Source organism: Corvus kubaryi, unplaced genomic scaffold (genome assembly GCF_017639235.1).
Source record: "Corvus kubaryi isolate FWS band 111438036 unplaced genomic scaffold, C.kubaryi_AGA036_p1.0 37398, whole genome shotgun sequence".
Taxonomy (NCBI): Eukaryota; Metazoa; Chordata; class Aves; order Passeriformes; family Corvidae; genus Corvus; species Corvus kubaryi.
In genome coordinates, this window is record NW_024581137.1 from 27,749,021 (window position 1) to 27,755,020 (window position 6,000).

The 6,000-nt window shown below is 38.3% G+C and overlaps 1 long non-coding RNA gene across 1 annotated transcript in view; it reads left to right on the forward strand.

Annotated features, from left to right (window-relative positions):
* The first annotated feature begins 3,775 nt into the window (after positions 1–3,775).
* The window catches only part of LOC121671543, a 6,288-nt gene continuing 4,063 nt past the window's right edge, over positions 3,776–6,000 (forward strand). The window contains exons 1-2 of the long non-coding RNA XR_006018537.1: positions 3,776–4,097; positions 5,792–5,911. This is a non-coding gene — a long non-coding RNA (uncharacterized LOC121671543). The remainder of the gene's footprint in view (positions 4,098–5,791; positions 5,912–6,000) is intronic.

The window sequence follows — 6,000 nt, forward strand, 5'->3', positions numbered from 1 at the left end:
GCATCTTTAACTTTACTCTTACTGCTTTATTTGTTATTAAAGCATTTCCTTCCAATATTGATGTAGATATCATCATCTTGCTGAAAATAGTCCACTGATATCAAGGTGACCTGTGAACCCCTGACTCTGTGGGACAGCAGAAAAGGGGTAGGAGCATGAATTAAGGCTGGGAAAACCATAGAAAGGATTGCAAAGATGAAGAAGATATGAAATGGGTATGATAAAAATCTATTACCTTTTACTTTTCTAGAAAATTCAGAGTGGATGGGAAACAGGACCAGGATAGTGATAGACATCTGAGCACTGGCACTTTCCTTAGCAGTCTGTGCAGTGAATTCTGTGAAGAAGCAGGGAGTTGGTCAATGCTACCCGTTTTACCTGATCTGTCATTGCTACAGGGAAAGGAGCAGCAGGGGAGAAGATGAGCTTTACTGAGTGTATATGTTACCTCTGCTTTAGAAAAAACAAGTCAGAGCACCAAAGTCACAGAGATCCCTGGAAGATCTATGTCTCCACCTATGGATAGACAGGTGATAAGTAACTGTGTTAACTGTATAGCTATCTGGTCTTCAACACTCTGGTGCTTGATGTCTCTGCATGCACTAGGGGAAGTGCAGCTATAGACCTGCACAGACTAATTTAACACCTCTAGAAAGTGATTATTCTACTCCAGGAAATTCTACACTAGGAATGTGCTGGATTCATTTCTAGAGGTGCTTAAGCACATAACAGGAACGGGGCATCAGAGTCCTTTTAGCAACTGAGACTACTGTGGCCTTTTCGCTCACTTGTTTCTTTAGAATCTACTTTGTAAAGGTAATTGAGACATTTTTGTGCCTTAAATTATGTGGGATCTGATTCAAAACCCAGGCAGGTTACAGAGTTTATGGTGGAATGCAGTGACTTGTGTTTTGTTCTCTTCAAATCTTACCCCAGGATGGTGATGAACACCACCAGTCCCCACTGAATCCGACACAACCACAGTGGCAGTTGAGATCACTCAGTTGAGAATTGTCCCTCTTAAAGTAGATAACTGGTAAGTTGTAACATAATGTTCATAAAATCTGTACTATTTAGCAAAATGGCAATATGACCTTTTGAAATAATGCCTTCTTTCCTGAAGTGGCTGTAGCCCTTGTGGCACTATTTGACAGTCTAGTAGTAAAAAGTCTTATTAATTTGTCTGTAAAAGAAAGGTGTGCAGAAAGAGTTTTAATGCACTTTGTCACAGGAAAATTTACTGGCTGTGTACCTTCATGAGTTACATATGTTGAATATAGTATTTATGATGGGGATAAGAAACAAGATACATTAATAAATAACTGAAAATTCCTTATGCTGCCTTTTTGCAATTAATCTCTGGCATAAATCTGGAATGAGATCTATGGGAATTTCAACATGAAAGCCTGAAATATAAGATTAATAACCTGAAATTGAGTACTGCTCTTGAATTGTAAGTAGAAATTTTGTATCTTCAAATATAATTGATTTCATTCAAATTCTGCTTGAAAAAATTATGAATGTGCCACAGGACATAATTAAGAAAAAATAAACGGATTAACACATGCTGCAGTTCTTGCCACACAATGTTAGTTTTGCTGTAAAACTTTAGATATAGGGGGATTCTAACTAAGGGATAAACTTTAGATTTCCCTTTAAAAATAAATATTCACAATATACTTTTATTTAATTTTAAATTTAAATTTTGAATTAAATAAATTTAAATAAACAGTGTAATATTTGAAATAAAGTAAAATATAATATTAATAATTATTATAACAAAAAAAAAGACAACAAAAAGAGAGGCAGGAATAAAACTCAAGGAAGTGAAGTGGTGCACAATACAATTGCTCACCACTTTCTGACTGATGCCCAACCCAGCCCTAAGCGTTCATTAGACCCCCCAGCCCAGCTCACCCAGTTTATATCCTGAGCATGGTGTGGAATATCCCTTTGGCCAGTTTGGACCAGCTGTCCTGGCTATGTTCCCTCCCACCTTCTTTTGCACCTCCTCTCAGGCAGAGCACTGGAAACTGAAAAGTCCTTGAAAAAGCATGAGCACTGCTGAGAAACAGCTAAATATCAGTGTGTTATCAACATTCTTGTGCTAAATCCTAAACACAGCACTGTATTAGGAAGAAAATCAACTTTATCTCTGTGGAAAGCAGGACATCTGAACATGTCACAGACTTAACCAATATTCAGGAATCAAGAAAAGAAAAAAAAATCAGATTCATTCTGATTTTTCAAGGGTTTAGTCCCGTGTTTTTCTTGGGGCTAAAATCACAGAATCACAAAAAATGGCTGTACTGAGTTCCATGCATTGCTTTATTAACTTGTACAGTTATTTTTACCCCTGCAAGTCAGCACCAATATCTTCTGCATCTTTTATTAGGTAATTATTTTTGTTCTTTTCGGCAAGGGACTCAAAAAGAATGTGATTTGGGATAAGCCTATATAACATATAAGGTTACACTATCATTTGTTCAGAATGCTGTATGATAATGTGCACCTCAGTAAAGATGAGTCAACAGTTTAGAAAAAGAAACATTTATTAATATACATATTAAATAAAGTGTCTATAGGAGGGGAAAAAAGTGAGATTCTTTGTGCTCTCTCTTCTATATAGATTGCCTTTGCAAGGGAAAAAAAAAATATGCCTTCTTTTTGAACTCAGTAAATGCCCTCTGGGTCAGTTATCAAAAGGGAAGGGGACTTCTGTACAGTCATCTTACCAAAGGAATTATAGAGCTCTTCAAGGAGATGACATGTTTCTGGGGACCGTAACGCCCACATCCATAATATTAAATAGCATTTGCTATTAAAGGGGATCCTGTTACAAATGAATCTCTGGTCTAAAACTCAGATTCCATCTAATCTTTTGGTTGGCTTCATTCCTTTGAGACAGTCTTGAATAGAAGCATTAGGTTTACTCAAGCTGTATAGCATTTCTTTAATGCCGGCAACCACAAAGAGGTTTTTGCTCAAGGTCTTAGAAAAGGATCTGGAATTTCAGATATTCTTTTGGAACTTTTTCAAATCTGTTGTTTTCTAGTAGTATGAAGCATTCTCTTTTTTCTCTACAAAAATAAAAAATCTTTTCTGCAGCTGCACTTAGAGCCCCATTTTACACCTACTCTTTCAAATCACTAATAACCTGTAACTAAATGCCTGTCATGTCCTATCCTTCATCGACAAGGAAGTTTTATGCATGGATGTGTGCACTCTCACAGACAGAGTCACCAAAAAGGAATGTTGGAACTAATGTAAAATCATCATCTGATCCTCCACCCACATGCTTATTGATATGTATAATATGTATGTTTTCATATGCACTGTGTTGGTGTATGTTATCCACATGCAAGAATAAGTAGTTAGCCGTTTGGCACCTAATTAATAAACAATTACATCCTGCTCAGAGTTCTTTTTCTTCAGGAATCTTACCTGCTGGAATAGAAATTGTCTGACAGATATGAAATAAAAAGCCTGCCAAGTATTCAAGAAACCTGTCAGTTAAAAAAGAGAAAACATCAGCTCTTGAACATTTCCTCCTAACGTTGTGTTTCTCTTTATAACTGAAATTGCTTTTATGAGAATGCCTAAAGCAATTTCTGTGCTTTGTGTTAGTGAGAAATAACACCTCTGATAAGGAATAGTGTGGGTTTGTTTTCTGATTAAGTATTAAAAGGAATCCCATTGTGCATTCTTGTCTCTGCGTAGTTTATTCTCTTAAGTCATTAAAAATCAGGAGACACTTCAGTTCTCCCAGCTGATCATCACAATGAAACTGTGAGATGAAAAGTGATCTGAATTATACTTTTCAATTTAAAACTGAATACACATTTCCAAACATGTATGCTAACATCCACTCACTGACCTATTTTTAGGATTCCATCAAGTCATTCCAATGATGAGATTTTTGGTAAAATCCCTATCAGGAAAATTGTTTGAGGAAAGAATCTCCAAAACCAGAATAGGCTCTAGAGTCCATCTTCAGAGACAATTGTACTCACTGTTACGTACAAGTTTTCACCCTGTGATCTGTGGAGTGTTGCAAACAACCCTTGGAGAGGAGCATACTCCAGCGTAGCTGCCAGGTAAAAACACATTGTACTTTCTGTAAAACTCTGCCCATGTGTGCAGTTGTTATTGTTGTCGCAAGAAAGTTGTGTGACCGTGGCTGAGGGGTGTAAACAATGCAGACACAGGTAAAGTGTCTCTATGCAGTTCTCAATGGGAGGAAGGAAGGACTCAGAGCTATTTCTATGCTATCAAAAGATTTAAAAGTCCTAATTCAGGATACAACTTTAAAAAAAAATAAAATTCAAGGACTGTCTATAAAAAAAATCTCGTTAGACAAACTATTTTCCCATTGCAGCCAAAGGACAGGGCAGGAAGTGTGGAATGTAAAGTAAAACAATCCCTGAGGGAAATTTCTCCCATAAATCACCAGCAGACATATCTGCTTTGTCTCCCGCTTAACAGGATGGGTAGCCGAACCCATACACTTTTCCCCTCCTCTGAAAAGACGGATTTTCTTGAAATCTCTTCCCCGAGCGCTGGGAGCAGCGGGCGGTCCCGCGGGGCGGGGGAGGCACTCTCCAGGGTCCTGGACAGAGGGCTCCTGCCGCGCTGCTGACGGGCTCAGGATCCTGGAACAAGATCGTTGCTCTAACTTCGAAATAGAGGCTAGAAGAAAGTAAGAGGCTTTCACCCAGAGTCTTCAATACCGTTTCTGCTTTTCTCATTAGTAAGCAGAATTAGTAATTTAGGGGAGCATATGGCTCATTTCTAATCAATTGTACATTAGCACTTGGGAACAGGTTCTCTGCCCCAAAAAAATGCTTTATGAGATATGAATTGCACAAAAGGAAAACTAGTCAAAGAGACTGGAACAAATGAGAGCAGACAAAGCAGTGGATCTGCTCTGCAAATGTGTGAAATGGGAGTTCAAACTACAATTGGACAATTTAACAAAGAAAAGAAGGTCACCCTCTCTGATTGAGGAAGTGAGCAGAGATTCGGGCGTAACTTACTGATGTTCGCCCCTGCACACCATATGGGAGACTGTCACTGTATTTCTTCCTTATTCAACAAAATAATATAACCAGAAGTACTAATACTTGTCATATTCCAAGGCAGATGAGCTCTTTCTCACGTGAGTGGTGAGTGTGGATGTAAAATAGAGTTGCATAGAAATCATTAGCTTCTGCTCTGAAAATGAGCCGAAACCTGCAGAAAAAGAGTAGGACTTATTTAAGAAAATAGCTACCAAAATGACAGCAGGAAAGAAAAAAATGAGTGGATGAGATTCTCTCTTTCTTTTGCAGTTTGGTTGTGTGTCATGTTAGTTCCCAAAGGTAGTATCTTTTCTCATTTTCTGAATAAAAATTCTGCGTGCAGTGTACTGTGCCCTATCTCCTCTTCTGTTGATCCCTGCTGCCATCAACTTTGCGGAAGTTGATCTTTGTTTTCATGGTAAGGAATATTTAAAAAGTATGAATGTTATAGGTTGAGGATGGAAAGTAGAGGTTGAAACTGAGTTTTGGGGTGAATATTTACGTATATAACTCTACCTTTTTTGACTTTACTACCTTTTTTGAGTATACTATGTGAATTCTCCAGCTTCTTCTAGGCTAGTGTTTGTGACAACAATGGTAGAAAGACAAAATTAAATGCCCGAAAACCCTTTCTAGCATTGGAAATACAAAAAAAAAAAAGCCATTCCAAGGAACTTTGAACTTGGGAGCTAGTTTTCCCAAAAACATTATCCTCTCTTTTCTCCCTCCAGTGGTTCTTTGAGGAATATGAATTTATGATTGAGAAGGCCAATGCCAGCCTGGCATTGTATCAGCAATAGTGTGGCCAGCAGGACCAGGACAGTGATTGTCTCCCGCTGTACTGGGCGCTGGTGAGGGCACACCTTGAATCCTGCGTTCACTTTTGGGCCCCTCAGTTCAAAAAAGGCATTGAGGTGCTGGAGCATGTCCAGAGAAGGGC